General features: G+C 37.3%; 3 long non-coding RNA genes across 4 annotated transcripts in view; 2 read left to right on the top strand and 1 right to left on the bottom strand.

Annotated features, from left to right (window-relative positions):
- The window catches only part of LOC141377517 (uncharacterized), a 143,204-nt gene that overhangs the window by 79,970 nt on the left and 45,316 nt on the right, over positions 1 to 17,918 (top strand). The gene's annotated exons all lie outside the window — the stretch shown is intronic.
- LOC141377519 (uncharacterized) overlaps positions 1 to 17,918 on the top strand; it is a 58,637-nt gene that overhangs the window by 18,775 nt on the left and 21,944 nt on the right. The window contains exon 3 of one of the 2 annotated variants that reach the window (XR_012389757.1): positions 17,406 to 17,572. The exons of the other annotated variant lie outside the window; for it this stretch is intronic. This is a non-coding gene — a long non-coding RNA (uncharacterized lncRNA). The remainder of the gene's footprint in view (positions 1 to 17,405; positions 17,573 to 17,918) is intronic. 2 annotated transcript variants of the gene reach the window in all.
- On the bottom strand, positions 3,191 to 10,852 carry LOC141377520 (uncharacterized). The gene is made up of 3 exons (XR_012389759.1): positions 10,749 to 10,852; positions 6,984 to 7,163; positions 3,191 to 5,416 (listed from the first exon to the last, which is right to left on the bottom strand). It is a non-coding gene; the product is annotated as an uncharacterized lncRNA (long non-coding RNA).

Below are 17,918 nucleotides of genomic sequence, written 5' to 3'. Positions count from 1 at the left end.
GTTTTTTTTTTTCTTTTCTTTTTTTGTGTGTCTTTTCTCTGGTTTAAGTAACTTTTTTCATTTTAATTTACTATGTTATTGACTTTATTATTTGTGCTCTGTTCTATAAATGTAGATAATAGTTGTTATTCAAATTTTGCCTTATTGTAATTGTGTTATGATGCAATAAAAAAAAAAATATATATATATATAACTGAGACATTGTTATAAAAAAACATCCCATAATGTAAATTAGTTGTCATTTTATAATTTGATAAGTTGTTTACATTAAAAGATTTTTTATTTGAAAAAGCGAATGTTATACACATACTGTTTGCTATGAAACGCAAAATATTTGAAGCTAAATATCTTAAAATCATTCAGAACGCAGATAGAACCTTATAATTCTAAGGTGACTATATATATATATATATATATATATATATATATATATATATATATATATATATATATATATATATATATATAATGTATGTGTGTGTAATTTTAACATAATGATAATGTGAGTTTTTACATTGCAATTTTTGAAACCCCACCAGTCGACAGAGCTAATTATATAGTCCCGCTGTCACAATGTGCCAACTCCACACAGTGAAGAAAACGGGACAAATTTGCTAATGGGTGGCAGCGATTGCATCATTCAAACCACCCCCTCTAGGCAGCTGCCATATCAGACAAAGCAATGCAAAAGCCATATAGATGAGTGCACATCTGACTCGGACAAGCATATACTCAATTTACAGACAAACAGCTAAACCAGAGATTAGTTGTTATCATGTCTCGTTTCAGTTTGGTTGCTGTGATTTATTTATTTTTACTTCTATGAAGTCTATGTGGCAAATCACTCCCATAATAATGATAAGATTCTGCAAGTATCGTCCATTTTTCCTAATTATGAAATTTAGAGAATTACAAGGACACATTTTGATTTATTCTTTGGTGACTATGGTTTAGGACAGTGCTCTAATGATCTGTTCTAAGTTATGCTAATTTATTGCAAATGAGAAATATGCCTTAAATGAGATGCAGGCCATCCTCTGTGGGACTACTCTGAAGCTGTCGGTGTGGCAAGCCATATTAACATCCACTAATTTTATGCTTTTACCATACAGATTTTAATATTACATAATCCATTATGATATATTTCATTTTCACTGCAAAGCAGGGACTTTTTTTTTAACCATTGGAGTGGAGAAATGCTGGTGGCTGGAGGGTCTAGCAAGTGTCAAGTCCCACAGAAAAGCCCCTGATGGATACTTTTGTAACTGTGTTTACCTTTTGAGTAAAGTTGTTAAACATTTGGCAGTTCCTGCCCCTTTCTTCCTTAAATGAGTATGAGTTTCAGCTATTTCTACAATACAACTGCAAGTATTTCCAGCATAAACCCAAAACACTGGCAAAGAAAATCAACACAGTAGAACACAGAAAGCCTCATAGTGTTTTGGAGGTGTTATTGCTAGAGCAGCACAGACAAAATGCAGAAGTATAAATGCTCACAACAGCATGGGCTACATCTAAAGTCTGATTTATACTTCTGTGTCAAGTGCACGCATACGGTCCAGCGGCGCCTGTGTGTGGTTGCATAGCCCTCGCCATGGCTGACTGGCACCTCTAAAAAACAATAATACACGTTGCAATGACGCATTCTGCGAGTTCTGTGATTGGTCAGCATGGGTAGCTAAGACGAAGTATAAATGCACGGCTATGCGCCAGTGGTCACGCTGATCACTCGATTCAGAAGTATAAATCAGCCTTAAGTTATGTGCCATGGGCTAAGACAGGGCTATTCAATTGGCGGCCCGCAGGCCGAACCCGACCCCTGAGGCAGTTTGTTCAGGCCCTTTAAATAGTGTGACCAAGACATCAAAAATAAATTTAGTTAGTCGAAAAACGGCCGCTATAGTTATGAAGTGACGTGCGTCTGTTCAATACAGCGCAAGCTGCAGAGGCTGGGCAGAGTGTGAGTTTCCATAAGCGAGTGCACGGGCAGCCGAAAACATTTGAATATGTTTTGTAGAAAATGCCTGTTGTACAATGCTCTGTAATCGTTAATATGGATGCAACAATTAGCTGATTTCACTATTAACTGCGCTTTAATTCTTCACAGTTAATGAATCGTAAAGGCTTCTCTAAGCCGCTTTTCTGTTGCACGGAAAAGTTATGACAAGTTGCCACCTGTGCGCTAGTTTAAATTTCCAATTATGTACACTGAGGCTTATACGCACGCAGACTGGATTAACTATAACAGAGGCCGTTCCCATATCTGGTCTTTTCCGCTTGTAAATTTGTTATTTCTAATGTAAGAATATATGGCAATATGCGCGCACAAGCGTAACAACACGCCTGGTCTTTCTGGGCGCATGCAGTAGAAAACATCTCACGGTGAGAGTTGAGCGTGCCTTTCAGTGCAATGTAAACAAAAGATATGTTTGACGAATTATTATTAAAATGATTATGTATGTTTGAACGCATATAACAGTTAATCTAAATAGCTACTTCCCGAATATAAACCTTAAATTTACATTAGACGTTATAACCCTGAAACCAGGATTATTCTTTAGACTATATAATCGTACAACCAAAATCTAAAATGTTGCATCACTAATTGTTATGCAGTTCATAACATAACATATGCATGTGTCTGAATGTAGAAAAAGCCTACTTCAGCAATGCACTGCTTTTGTTGTGCTCTGAAATACATTTAAAAAAAAAGTAAATTGGACAATGCAGTGATGTTATGTTGTTTTAAAATACAATATATTAACATTTTAATGTGGAAAAAGCCAATGTGGGTGTCTTTATGAGCACAAATACAGCATATGGGCTCTTATATGCAGTCATGTCATCATTCATATAGCAAGTCATATCTCTCCGGCCCTAAGTTTGGGATGCTTTTCATGAACCGGCCCATATGACAAACGATTTGAATAGCCCTGGGCTAAGACGATCACTCGACAAGTTATTCATGGATACTCATGGGAGACTATAAGGTATTTTCTGAGATTTTTTTAATAGTGATTTCTTAATCTGTGAAATAGGTAATGTATCCAGCTTAACTAGTAACTTTTATGGCAAGATTGATTTCAGTTAAATAAAACTGAGCAACATTTGGACTGACAAGAAGCTAATGTGCCATCCTAAAAGTTTTTTTTTTAATTTTCTATTTTTACATTGAAATTTTGTTTTTGTTCACAATATTATATTGTCATTGTTTATACATTTCACATTTTAGCCAACAGTGGTCAGGGTTGATGAAATTCTTCTACCACTTCTGCTGTTAACTATTTTGATAGCCCATTTTAATTATACTTATCTATATAGGCCTACAAAAATGATTGTATTTATTTTATTTTATTTTAATTGCTTGTTTATTTTACAGGGACAATACACTTGACATTGTTATACAAGATATTGACCTTATTATTATAATTACTAATAACACATATCTATTATTTAATGAATAAGTACTAATTAAACAATGGCTAATTTTGTATTACCTCCTAATATTAAAATAAGCACCAGGAAGGCATTCGTTAGTGTTAAGCAATGAATGTTATAACGGCATGCCGTATTGAGAATTGAAACGGTTCCTTGTGCGGCCACCCGTTGGCGAAAATAGATGAACACAGCGTTGAAGCTGCAGACAAATATTCGGTCAACACACTCTCGTGCTGAGAGGAGAATAAAACATGGTTTGACAGTCAGTGCTTTATAGACTATCTAGCACTTCGTAAGCTGTTGGCAGGAATATTCACATTATAAATTAAAACCTGATATTTCAGTTCTCTATGCTTTGCTTTCCAGGAAACGAACTGTAGTATGCAATGGCTTGGAGAGGTGCGCTAAGTGTTCATATGCTCCGCTATATGGGGGGATATAAGGCGTTTAGCGCATTCTCGGTGTGTTGCTTTACCTTTTTGGTGCGGTGGTTGTGCCTACCTCACAGCATGGGCTGAATCAGGGTCTGTAAAAAAGCCAGCCCATGATGCGCGCACACCCTCGGTCTCCACCAATCAGCGCGCGCTCACCGACCGCAACCTCGTAATGACGCGTGTCACCACAGACGACTGGAGCGCCGAAAAGAGTACCGATGGTTTACCCATATATTTTGTACTTTTGAGATGCCTAAAAGCGTGTCTTAAAGAGAGGGAGAGAGAGAGAGCGCACCGCGGCAGCCTGAAATGTGCTATTAACGAACGAAAAGATAGCCTGTATTTATTTTAATGCACTTTCAACGTGACGTCTACATCATAATTTAAAAGACGAGGTGCAGTCATCTGGCATTATCAGATGGCTCTCAATAATTAAAGGCAATCACATCCGCATAAACGGGGATGAAGCAGACCAAAACCATGCATAAAATACATAAACATCTCTCAGGAGGGTCTTTAATCATGCTGTAATTTATGTCTTGCCTTCGCTCAGTGTGTTGCTGGAAAATGCCAGCCTTGCTCGCAGATTGCATGAGGCTGTCAGCAAGGGTGCTTATTAATTCCCTCTTGGCAGTGACGGTCTGTTAAAATGTGAGCTATCATATTGAAGTGCATCAATTTCTGTTTTGCTTAGCTTGCTAATCCCATCAGTCCATCATCATCATTTTGGACTAGTGTTACTTTGACGAAATTAAAGTGTATCTTCTGGTTTGGTGGTGAGTTTTTTCACCAGCCATTTCTATATTCTGCTTCCCATGATGGCTGACATCACGATGATTGGGGCTTGTTATTGATAAGTGAACTTGCTGTGCGGAGCGAGAGTCTTCTCGGATGTCCCGAAAGGCCTGCACTATGCGCAGGGCCATTAATCCCACATTCCAGGGGGCTCAGAGTGATCCCGGCTGAAATGGAGATGGCCCGAGAAGCTTGGTGAGTTTGAAGCAGAGATTGAGACCAGGAATGTCAGCGCTTCTTCCAGGAACCGTGACGGCGGAGAAAAAAGATATGTGTGTATCAGCAGCTCATAAAGCACTCCCTACTATGCTGGAAGCACTCTCTATGCTTTTGCCACATGAAAGGGTGCTCTGCTGCATAAACTCACCTGACTCGTGAAAAGAGAGTTTTTACAAGCGGAGCACAACGCGCCAAAAATGCACTTTCATTCCAAACGTGTGAAAATAGTGCTTTGGACCCCAGCTTTTACTGGCTTCGAACAATGTGCTATTATAGAGTGTTTTTTTATGCTGTGATTTATATTGCAGCAGTGTTGGCAGATTACAGCCAAGCCTTCCAGCTCATTACAGTCCGTGTGGCTTTCCCACTGCAGCACAATAGACTCAGTGATGCTGCCATGTGACCCTTTACCTTGCTTGCACTGTCGATCAGGAGAGGGGTTGATGTCATCTGCTTTTGGAACGATCTGGGTCGGACACGCTCTCGGTGTGGGAGGCAGGACAGCGATGCGGTCCGGACACAATGGGAACCTGGAAAATGAGAGGGAGCGATCGGGGTCGGTGTCATGAATTACCGAAAGACTCTTGTTATGTAAGGCAAGACTTGGATTTCAGTGGGTTATGCTGTTTTGATCCAATAACACTGCACCCAAAGGATGCTAAATTTAACGCCGTTGGAGGGCCAAAGACAACAAGCCAATGCACCGTGACACACTTACTCCTCATTAGAGATGAATAGCACATTGTGGTGGGTCTGAGATCTCGGGGGATCATTAAAAATTTTCCGCAATGCTGTATTTACTCGTTGTCAATCAAGAGAAGATTGTATGCCTCATGACCCACATTTGCTGATGTGTAGAGCCACCGGATTGGGAAATAATTGACAGTGCTGAGGAAAGAGCAGGAGAGCAAGTCTCTATCTGTCTTTGAGAGCTGTTTAGCTCACGTTTACCTGCTGACTTAATTGGAAAGAAAAGAGAAAATGGGAAAATATGATATATTTTAGGTTCTTTATTGTTTTTCAGACATGGTTTACACATTATGGCAGATACCTTATAAAACAAAGAAAGATAAGTTCAGCTCAATATTATATATCGTAGCTTCTTACTGCAGTGAGTGTTAGTTAAAAAAAGAGACTGAAAACATATTAACTTACTCCAACATTTACTAGATCGAGTGTCACTGGCAATATCAGTTGACTTTTTTGCAAGACACTCCTCATAGCCACCTGTGGTGCTTTTTTAGGTGCTGGTTGTTGTATTTTCCTTGTGCCGTGGCAACAATTCTGCGACAGCTCTTACAAATGACCTGTTTTTGTTTGATGTCTGTGACTTTGAAACCACAAAATTCCCATATTACCGATGTGCAGTTTTCTTTGATTAGTTAGTTAGTTAGTTTGACTTTATTAATCCCCGGAGGGAAATTCACATGTCACAGCAGAGCTCTCCATACTAAAAATAGATAAATAAGTTACATACATATAAAAACAATAATAAGATTACATTTCATACTGCACACCTTGGTTCCAAAAACAACAAGTAAACACTTGTACATACCCATATCTAATTCAAGTTCAGCACAATTCATCTGGTATGACTTTGGTTATACAATCTGATCACTGTTGGTAAAAAATATATTTATTTGTCTATTAATGCTTCTAAAGCAGCAGGCACCATCATCCCACTCTTGCACTTTTCTGTATCTTTGTTTTTTTTTATTGTGGGTGTTCCACTTAGTCTAGGTGCCCAATTCTAAATTGGCCAGTACGAATGTCAGGGTTCATACACATTTTAACAACTGAAATTCCATGATTTTTTCAAGACTTTCAAGTAAATTTTCACGAACTAATGTTTCAGGCAATGTCTACATATGCATGAAAAAAGAAAAACAATGCAAGTTCAAATTTGGTACAGTATCTCAGGACGTAAAACACGCATCAATCTATTTTGTTTAAATTTATATTTATACCTATGTAAAATTTATTTAGACAATGCTTACACCGCACTAATAATGTGAGAGTATGTGATTGGCCAAGGACAGACGTAAAGACAAATAACCTATATTCAAGCATACAGTATACATTCAAGTATATAGATACCTGTTTTCCGTGACTTTTCCAAAACTTTGAGGGTTTTTCTGTTTTCTAAAACTTTTCCAGGTCTGGAAAATGCCATGTCAAAATTTCATGACTTTTCCATGACCGTATGAATCCTGCAGTGTGTCCTCACTCAATTGGCTAGTACGACTGTCACACACAGGCGGCAGTCAGGCATTTGCTCTGGGCAGGAAAAATTAAACAGTACATATTCATATCACAGCCTCTTGCAATTAGCTAATTGCAACATTTCAAATTGTAATTCGATTTCGAATAATCGCGCAGCCCTAGCACCACCCATCCTGACCTAATGGGAAAATGGGTTTTGCATGATTGTGATTGTTTTAAACAATGTGATTTGTATGAAATATGAAATGTACAGTTGAAGTCAGAATTATTATCCCCCTTTTGATTTTTTTTTTTTTAAATATTTCCCAAATGATGTTTAACAGAGCAAGGAAATTTTCACAGTATATCTCATAATATATTTTTTTCTGGAGAACGTCTTATTTGTTTTTATTTCGGCTAGTATAAAAGCAGTTTTGAATTTTTTAAAATACATTTTAATGTCAAAATTATTAGCACTTTTAAGCAAATTTTATTTCCGATAGTCTAGAGATCAAACCATCATTATATAATAACTTGCCTAATTACTCTAACCTGCCTAGTTAACCTAATTAACCAGGTTAAACCTTTAAATGTCACTTTAAGCTTATAGACGTGTCTTGAAAAATATCTAGTAAAATATTATACTGCCATCTTGGCAAAGATAAAAAATGTTAGTTATTAGAAATGAGTTATTAAAACTATTATGTTTAGAAATGTGAAAATTGGGTAAAAAAAATAAACGATTGGGACAATAATTCAGCCGGGCTAATAATTCTGACTTTAACTGTATGTGTAAAAAAAGCCAGCATGAAGGCCTTCACTAGACTTAAAGGCTAATTAAAACAAAAAATAAACATCCTCCAGCCATCCAAGATGTATGCAACTCTTCCTCTACAGTAAAACAGTGAGGAATTTTAGCTGAGATCATTGTCCTCTGTTATCCATATAATGGAGGTCAGTGGATACCATATTGCATGTAAAGCAAAACTAACACACAAGTCTGCTAGGGAATTCTGGGTATATAGTGTACAGGTTTCTGGACCATTTTAATAAACAGACCAATAGGCCCCTAAAAAAACCTCTGGGCCCTATGCACTCTTTTTCTTTTGTTTTTCTATTCCTGATCATATGTTCTACATATCAGCTCAAGTTAGAGTTACAGTGGCAACAATTCAGCGTGTTGAATCTATGTTTGTGTCTGGGAAATGGCAAAACATTGTCCTTAATGTAAAGTTATTATGGAGACAATACAGTCCTCTTTTATTGATATAGGGCTGCACAATTTTGGAAAAATCTGACATTGCAATATTTTATTTCTCTGCAAAATCAAAAGTTTGGGGTCAGTAGGTTTTTTAAAAGTTTTAAAATAAGCTTCTCCTGCTCACCAAAGCTGCATTTATTTGATCAAAAATACTGTACAAATAGTAAAATTGTAAAAAGTTATTGCATTATAAAATAAAAAGTAAAGTAGTAGTAAAGTAAAAGTATAATTTATTCCAGTGATTTAAAAACAATTTTTCAGCTTCATTACTCCAGTCCCCAGAGTCACATGATCCTTCAGAAATCACTCTAATAATATAATAATGATAATACTATTATTATATAATATTATTAATGAAAAGAAGAAGAAGAGGAAGGTATCACTTTATTTTTGGTCTCTTAAACGCATTTTGTTGAAGTTAAGTTACATTGCATTAACATGCCAACTAATTCTCATTAGATTATATGCAGACTGTTAAATTGAGGTTAGGGTTGTGGTTGGGGTTAGTGTAATTTGACATGCAGTTGCAAAGTTCCTTATAGTCAGTTTAATGTTGAAGAAGCAGTATCAACAGATATTAAGCAGACAATCTACTTATACTCAACTGAGAAGTAACTAGCATGTAGTTGCAATGCAACTTTTAGTAAACTAAATGTTTAATATGGACCAAAATAAAGTGTTACCAATAATGATAATGTAACAGTAATAAAAGCAATACATTTAAATCTACATACAATAAGAAAGCAGTTATTTAAAATATTATCAAATTTTTAACAATTTTTATATGTAATAAATGCCACCTTGATAAACAATAATTTCTTTAAAAAGAAAACATAAAAAAAAAACTAACCCAAAACTTTTGACCGGTTGTGTATTTAACGATATGAACACAATTTTATCAGATGACTTGGCTCTATTTGGAATAAGATCATTAATTAAAATTGATCGAGATGATTTTGTAGCAGAGTGAATCAAACTAATTGCAAGCATAAATAAATAGGATAGAGCAAATATAAAAGTGAAATAAGCGGTGCTTTAGGGTATTAGGGTACTTAGGGTACAGTAGCCAGATATTCAAGTACAGAAACTGAATAATCAAATGTAATGTAAAACATTACACTAGACACTAGTTTTTATTGCTGATCGACTTTATCACAACTCAACATTGCAGATTCTGCGATTTAACAATTGCACATATTGCATTATCGATGCTGATACAATATATTGTGAAGCTTTACTCTGATGTCAGCTCGATGTGTCACAGCCTGTGGGAGATTTGAGTTGCACAGGTTTAAAATGCTATCTGCAATCCATCACATAAAGTACATGATACAATCTGACTGGCTTCAGCTGATTCTGCAGTCAATGAGCCTAACTGCTAAACATTTAAATAGTCTGGCTCAGAGTTTTCTTTAGGCTGGTCCTCCAAAACCATCCAGCTCCACCTGTCTATTCTTTTTCCAGGATTTATATATGCCTATTCATTTCAGAAGTTGCTTGTGGCAATGGTGCAGGCTATGCATTTATTCAATTGAGGCTCTGTAAACAGACACATGGATGTCACATCTGCCACCATGGCCTATGTGACTGCGAGCATGCGATCACATGAAGCTAAGGAGGGGGTCTCTGTGACCCTGCCTGAGGCACAGGAAGGGCAGCAGCGGAAAACCACTTTACTCGACTTCTCACATGGATCATTGGGGAGGAGGCTCAATAGGGGGTTTCAGTCAGCTTGCAGGCCTTTTGTTGAGCTCCTACACTCTTTCCCATACCTTCCCCCACTCACAACTCTTCTGCAAACCTTAATGATTGATCTGCCTTTTCTGATTGGAGATGTTCATGTTCATTCAGCACCACGCTTTGATTATAATATATCTTAGCTGTACTTCACCAACCGGTTAATTACAGTTCGATTTCGATGATGAGAACGTTTCTATCAGGAGTAACAATATAAAGATATTTCCTTTTGTTTCTATGACATTTTGGTGCAATTACAGTTGGCCCAAAAATAATCTCACTGGTTCATGCCTAGGGTGGCATGGTGGCTCAGTTTCTGGGTAGAGTTTGCATGTTCTCCCTGTGTTTGCGCAGGCTTCCTTCAGGTGCTCTGGTTTCCCCCACAGTCCTAAGACATGTGGTACAGGTGAATTGAATAAACAAAATTGTCCGTAGTGTATGAGTGTGTGTGATTAGGTGTGTATGGGTGTTTCCCAATACTGGGTTGCAGCAGGAAGGGCATCTGCTGCATGAAACATGCTGGAATAGTTGGCGGTTCATGAATTTTCATGAATGAATGAATGAGTGAATGTTTCACACCTGAATGATGTCTTTTCTTCAACAAAGGAACACAACTTGTAACTGGGGTGGTACCTTTTCAAAAGTTATACTTTTGTACCTACCATGTTGGTACTTTAGCAACTTTGTACTTTGGAAGTCGGCATTAAAAGGAAGTTAAGATTGCTCCTTTTTCCATATCATGCCTTGCATCCAATTGAAACAAGTGCTGAAATGAGAAAAAAATGTTAGATGTTGCATAATTCTTTTTTCAAAACTTTTTTTTGGGGGAAACCAATTTGATAGTTGGATGAGATGCACTGCGTTTCAAGAGGGCGAGGGGAGAGTTATGATGTTTTATTAAAGATTATGAAGGCAAATACATTTTTACAAAACAATGAAGTGCACAGATACATCGTTCATAACAAGCACTACTATATTGCTCTAAAAATAAGATGAGTACATTTTGATTTCATTCTGACTTTAAGGTACCATGAGACAAGCTGTGTACCTTTATTTCGCTGGAACATTGTGGAAATACACTGTAAAAAATGCTGGGTTCTACACAATTCGTTCATGTTGTCCCAACACAAATTGATTAAGTAAATTTAACACTTTTAACAAATTTATGTGGATTGAAATAAAAAAATCAACTTGTCCCAATGAAATCTCAAGAATTGTGTTGTTTCAGCTCATTTTAAATAAGGGCCTACTCACACTATGCTATCCGAACCGTGCCCAGGCCCGTTTCCCGGATTGTTTGAGAAGTGTGAGTGCTCTAAATCGGGAGCGCGGTTCACTTGGGCTTTGGCGCAGTACCCTTGCGTGTGAGTGCAAAACCTGCCTAAGCCCGAAACTGAAAGCGAGATGTGACTTTTACGGGACTGTTTCATAAGCATGCTTTGGCCCGTTCAAGGCAACTGTACATAGTGTGAGTATGCCCTGAGTAGTTTGAACGAGAAATAATTTTTTATTTTTTTTTAAATGTAGTGATATACTCATAAGCAGTAACCACTTTAGGCCACAGTTATCATCACTGAATCTTTTGCCATTTTCCTGTGAGAAAGTTACACTGACCTGCAATGACATGAAGTGAAGTTTATTTATAAACTAATTTTGAGAGGGTCACGTGCTTATGATTGACCACAGCTGGTCCTGCATTAGCAACACAGGATTCATCAATTGAATGATTCCTAACTCACTATAAATAATCAGTTTCTTACCTTAGTTATCTTCGTCTTGAAGAATCCCCCCTTCCACCCCTACTCCTTCCTTCTATTCCTTAATAAGGCAGCACGGCAGCCCAGTGTTTAGCACTGTTTCCTCACAGCAAAAATGTCATTGGTTCAAATCCTTACTTGGACTTCGATTCTGTGTGGAATTTACATGTTCTCCCCATGGTCGCGTGGGTTTTCCCCGGCTTCTCCGGTTTCCTCCAACTGTCCAAAGACATGCGACATAGGTGAATTGACCAAACCAAATTGACACCACTGATTGACACCACTTAACAAGAAATTTGTAATTGCCATTCGCCATAAATGAGCGGGGGAGATCTTGAGACCTACCTGAGCTCAAACTCCCCTCTTGCCTTACAAACAGAACAGAGGATTTTATGAGCTAAAGGCTCTCTTCCCGGACAGGATGCCAAACACACTTTATAATCAATCTTCAGCTAAAGCCTGGATTATACTTCTGCATCAAGTGATCGACATGACCTATGCCGCATGCAGTGCGCGTAGCTGTGCATTTATACTTTAACGCACTGTTTCTGTTGCTCTGCAATAACACCTCAGATTGTATAACACTAGCCGGCAGTAGGTGTTTATGTTCCTCTGTGTTGAGTTTCTTCACTGTTTTTTTTGTTTTTTTCTGAACCCTTCCTTAATGTACAAGTGGCTCAAACTCGTTCATTTTGAGGCTGGAATCAGCAGACGTGCAAAAACATTTATCGTAAGGTAAACACAAAACAACAGTCTCCATCCGGAAATATTTCACGGGACTCCACACTTGTAAACACTCGCTACATCAGGCTCGCGCAGCTCTCCCCTCCGCCCACACTCATCAGCGTTACTAAGCCGACCAATCACAGAGCTTGCGCTACACATCGTTGTGACATGCAGTTACATTTTTTGAGAGGTGCAGGTCAATGTTCCCGAGGGCCACGGCGGGGCTATGTATCCACACGTAGGCTGCACCGTAGCGTACGCATGCGCTTGATGCAGAAGTATAAATTAGCCTTAAGTGTGAACTCTTGAATGTGAGTAAATGAGGGCTTATGTATTTGGAATAATAGTAATATCAACAGACAATTGCAAACTTTCTTTTAAAGATGACAACTTCTTTTTATTACTCCTTTTTGATCAAGGTGAGAAATACAGTCCTGTTCAGGTCTATTTTTGTCTCTGTGAAAAAACATTTCTTAATTTAATTCCAGAAATTCTAAACCTTACTTCAAGAGTTCTTTTTTTGCTTTACTCTCAGAACAAACATGCCCTTGTTTTCCTCCTTGTTAAAAATATGTTCTTTTCATTTGCCTGGCTTTATCATTTGAAAAGTGCAAAAGCGGGATGCTGACCAAAGAAAACTACTGAAATATTGCTTACTGAAGATTAGCAATGAGTTCTGTGAAACCGTAAAACAAAACATTTTGTGGGCCAACTCCTCTACGTCTCTGACATTTACAATGAAATGTATCACACATTTAGATTTAATAAAGTCTTATTATTATACAAAAGCTTGAGAAAATACAGAGAAAACCATGAATATTACTAGTTGCTTCTCCCCCCATATATACGCTGGCACAATCTTTGCATTTCACATCAGCCTTCAGGCTCGAAGGTTTTCAAAAATATTTTCCACACAGACTTGCAATTTAATAATGGATGGGAATGTATCAAATGTGCCAATTTGTGACGGATGAAATGTCCAGATAAGAGTCCAGACTGACTCTGTATAATGATAGGTCAGTCATATCAACCTGATTCCGAAATGCATCACAAGACACCCTAATAACATAACAGCGCTATGAAAACTATGGCATCTTTGCTGCAATGGTGGTGCTAAAGTTTACAGAGTGTCTTACCAAGACTTGAGGAAGCTGAGTCTATAATCTTGATCTCCCGGACATTTGTTTATCTTTTCTCCCTTTGTTGGCACATGTTGAATTTTTCCAAAGGCAGCAAGCTTGGACATTGTGACAGATATAAAGATCCCAGTGAGGCGAGCTTCTACAGGAATTCAAAAAGCTACCTCATAATTATGAGGCGCTTTGGACACTTCTGTCTTCTTCATTTTTTCCCCACAGCCGTGTCCAGTCTTCACTAATCACACAATATGTCAGAAGTCAAAGTTGTCTATGTGTGGATTCTTCTATGATGTTTATAAATAGTAGCTATTTAATAAAACAAATCAAGACAGACTCCTTGTTTTTTGTCGTAGTTTCTCGCTTCTATGAAGTTGTCTGTGTGAAAGAGAAGCTATGATGAAGCACAAGTCTGATATTAGATGCCACATGAATCAAGCAGAGCAAGTACTAAGAAGTCAGAGTCATATGGGTCCCTGGCCTAGAGGTGAAAGTTTATCGTCTATCATCGCTTCCTAAGAAAGAACTTACATCAGAGGTATTAACCTGAAATGAGCATATCACTGGACTATATTTAATCTCACCATGACATGGAAAAAAGGAAGACATGAGTTTATCAAGCTCAGGTCACCTTCAATACATTATAAGGCTTGTTTCAATCAACAATAGTAATTTTAATTAATCTTGATTTCTTTTTTTAATGATTCCATTTATTATAATGATATTTATATGAATTAAATAATGGATTTTGCACTGAGTAGTTATTGGACCACCCACCAGACAGGTCCCTGTGAATTAAATGTCCCCTGTGGCCATTATCTTGGTTGCATGTGCATTGTTATTTGGGGATTGGAAGTGACATAAGCCAGCTGAGAGTGACATCGAGCATAGTTTTCAACATAATTAACAACTGGAAACGGAAGGTTCTAGGAGCTAGGCTGCGTTTTTGTTGTGTGTCTTTTAAAATGGTGATGGAATGTTATACTATAGGTGAAACCAATGGCAACTGATAGGACTGCATATCCTGGAGACTGAGAAAAAAAAACCAACAAGACAATAAACTTAACTCACTGGTGGTTAATATTATGATTGAATATTCAGAAGTAGGAACTTACTTGGACCTGTTTACACTAATACATTTTAGTTTTAAATTGCCCAAGTTTTGCTACAGTTATGCCTTCCGCCCATACTACCCCAGAGTTTTCAAACGCAGAAAAAGGAGCATTTTAAAAACAATGAAGAGGCCATTTTCATTTTAAAACGGTGCTGCTCCGTGTCAGTGTGGATGGGGAAAAATGGGGACATCTGAAAACGAAGGCGTGACTGCAGACATTCGCCTAACAGATTGGGTCTAATGCCTCAATATTAGGCTAGTGCACAAAGTCTAGTCTTGCATCCTTTCCGTGTAAGTTCAGAGTTTGAAATGGAAAACAAACTCCCGAGACATGTCGACTAAATCTTCAAAGGGAACAGTGTACTTTATAATGTCATTTCCATTACCCTTATGTATTTGTAGGACCGTCATCTTTACTGTACGCATATTTACAACAAAACGGAGCCTATAACATAACTGTCTCCTTTTATTTTCATTGGAAAAGATATGAAACATAAAATGTTTCTATTGCTGAATAATAGTTTTACTAATTATTAATGACTATTATAAAAGTACAATAAGTTTATGCAAAATAGCAATCAGTCAAAAGTGCAGAATCAGTATACGTGGTTACATAGACTAATATATTAACTTATCTTTGCACTCAGCCAAAAAACATTACCTGCGAACAACTAATAGATTCAAAAGAACAAAGAGATGTTAGATAAACACAAGATGAATTAAATATCATGTTTAACAAGTATAGTGTGATGAGATCCAGCGTTATATGCTTGATGAACTGTCTGACGCGTGCTGCTCTCCCGTGGGGAGGTATGCGCACAGCACTCACTGACTGCCTGGAGCTCAGACGTCCGCATATGCTGCAGCACATGCCAGAGTGTGTGTGTGGTCACATGATGTGCGTTTTCAGCAGTATAGAGTGGATGGAGATCTTTTCAGAAACACTAAGGTGAAACACCAGTGTGGACATGGATCATTTTAGTTTTTAAACGAAGTTAAAACAGTTAAATTAGTGTAAACGAGGCCATAGTTTCCCCAAAAGGCACTTCTATTTGAAAGTGTCCCTAGTTCCCAGAGATTTTCAGTTAAATGAATAGTACTACAAACATATGGTATCAATTAACAGCAGTGTTGGGTAAAAAAAGAAAAGCGGATTAAAATCTTAAGCCTATCTTAATCTTTAAAAAAACTGAAAAAAATAACAGTACACATACTTTGATATTACTTTCCTTAAAAAGTAACCAAGCATAACTAAACACTAGGGATGCTCCAATCGATCGTCCAGAAATCAGTATCATCCGATAATCACATTTTATAACTGGATCTGTACTCGCTAATCTGGCTGATCTCGTAAATTGATCACAAGTATTTGTATATGCACTCAAAACTTCTTCACTGAGGTATGTTAAGTTCTTCTTCCATCATTTGCTGTTTCCAAATTGCATTCTTAGTCATTTTTCTAACCAAATTTTTTAATCTGTTTTATCATGTTGAGGCGCATCCGGTGTGCAACTCGCTTTTTTTCTGTAAAGCGGCTTCTGACCATGACATGTCCACACTAAATGGTTCTAAGGGAAGTGTTTAGAGGGATATATGCAACATCCTTGAGTTATTCTCTTAGGTAAGGAGATTTCCACTTAAATATCATACTTAGAAGGAAAATGTGCTTTATGCAATGTTAAAGTTATACCATAAAGATTACTATGAAGAGGAATCGATATTCGGTATTGGAGCATCCTTATGAAATGCATTTAGTGACTTCAGTTTACAATATAGTACATTTAAAAGTAACTTTATCCTACACTGAGTAAGAGTTTATATACAAATAGTATTATTAATAATAATAATCTGTCAGTATTATTAGTAACAAATTTCAAAAAGTAATGTTGCTGTAAAATGTCTTTTTTTTTTTTTAATAGAAGCAAAAAAAATTTTTTGTGTCTCTTTAAATGCAAATGAGCTGCTGTTCCCTACCCTATTCCCAAAGAGGGTGGTGTCTTTATATATCTTGTCTTAGGTAATTCAGCAACAACAAACACAATATCTGCATGTGTTTTAAATCTGTGTCAGTTTAAATAATGTTTTTAAGTAAGGTGGGAAAAGCATGCCTTGATAAACAACCAATTACCACTAGATGAAATGTTTTTTCTATTCACTAAAAAAGACCTGGCTATAAACACCATGTCAACATCGTTGCAATGTTGTGCAACAAGAACAAAGACAGTAAAATGTGTGATTCGATGGCAGCAACAAATCTCCAACAACAAACATGTTTCCTTCATTCTGAGGAAAATAAATAAATACATATGAAGAAATATGGACAAATATGTTATTTAGATTCACTAGTTTTATCAAAATCAAACAGTTTAACTTACCGCAAACACCACATACAGTATATCTCATTTTATAAACTTAAAATATATGCTAAGTTTACTTATGTAGTTGTCTCTTCCTGTGTAAATCCATCCATCCTTGTGTGTATATCTCTCTATTTCTCATTCTCTGTGGGAGTCCATAGTGCTGTGTATGGGGACACGTTGGAGACATGCATAGCAGTGAGAAATATGTGGTAATTATTATCTTCAGGATGGCCATCTGTCATCGCTTCCCCTGAAGATATTTGCTGCTTCCACATTCCTGGTGCTGTGAAGCTGGCTAAGAGAGGACAGTTGTTGGGGTTCGAGGTGGCGGGAGGACTGTGCTGTGGGCAAAAGCATCTGACAGGCACTGGCAATGTGTAAAGTGTGAGGGCGGTGAGTATGATGATGAACAGACCTCAGCTTTGACCAAGATTGTTTTCTGAATTGTTTCCCATTTTTTTATTGCTGTTGTTCATCTTCTCCTTTTGAGGCTTGGATGATTTTGCAGTAATTAATTAATTTATAAGAGCGGCAACAACTTCTTGCAACATTAATGGCAGGACACCTTCAGAATCAGCACGGTCAATTTGCCCTCTATTTTAGCTAGTGGCATCATCAGATGAATACCTGTGTTCTTGTTTAATTAGGGTCTTTTTGAAATCAAGTTGCTCTGTGGCTGTTGAGTGTTGTTGCAGAGTCATGCTCATCAGGGCAGTTCTAGGAAGTAATTTTGTTGACA

This window comes from Danio rerio, chromosome 14 (genome assembly GCF_049306965.1).
Source record: "Danio rerio strain Tuebingen ecotype United States chromosome 14, GRCz12tu, whole genome shotgun sequence".
Taxonomy (NCBI): Eukaryota; Metazoa; Chordata; class Actinopteri; order Cypriniformes; family Danionidae; genus Danio; species Danio rerio.
Note: the sequence above shows the minus strand (reverse complement) of the source record. Positions and strands in the feature narration are given on the sequence as shown.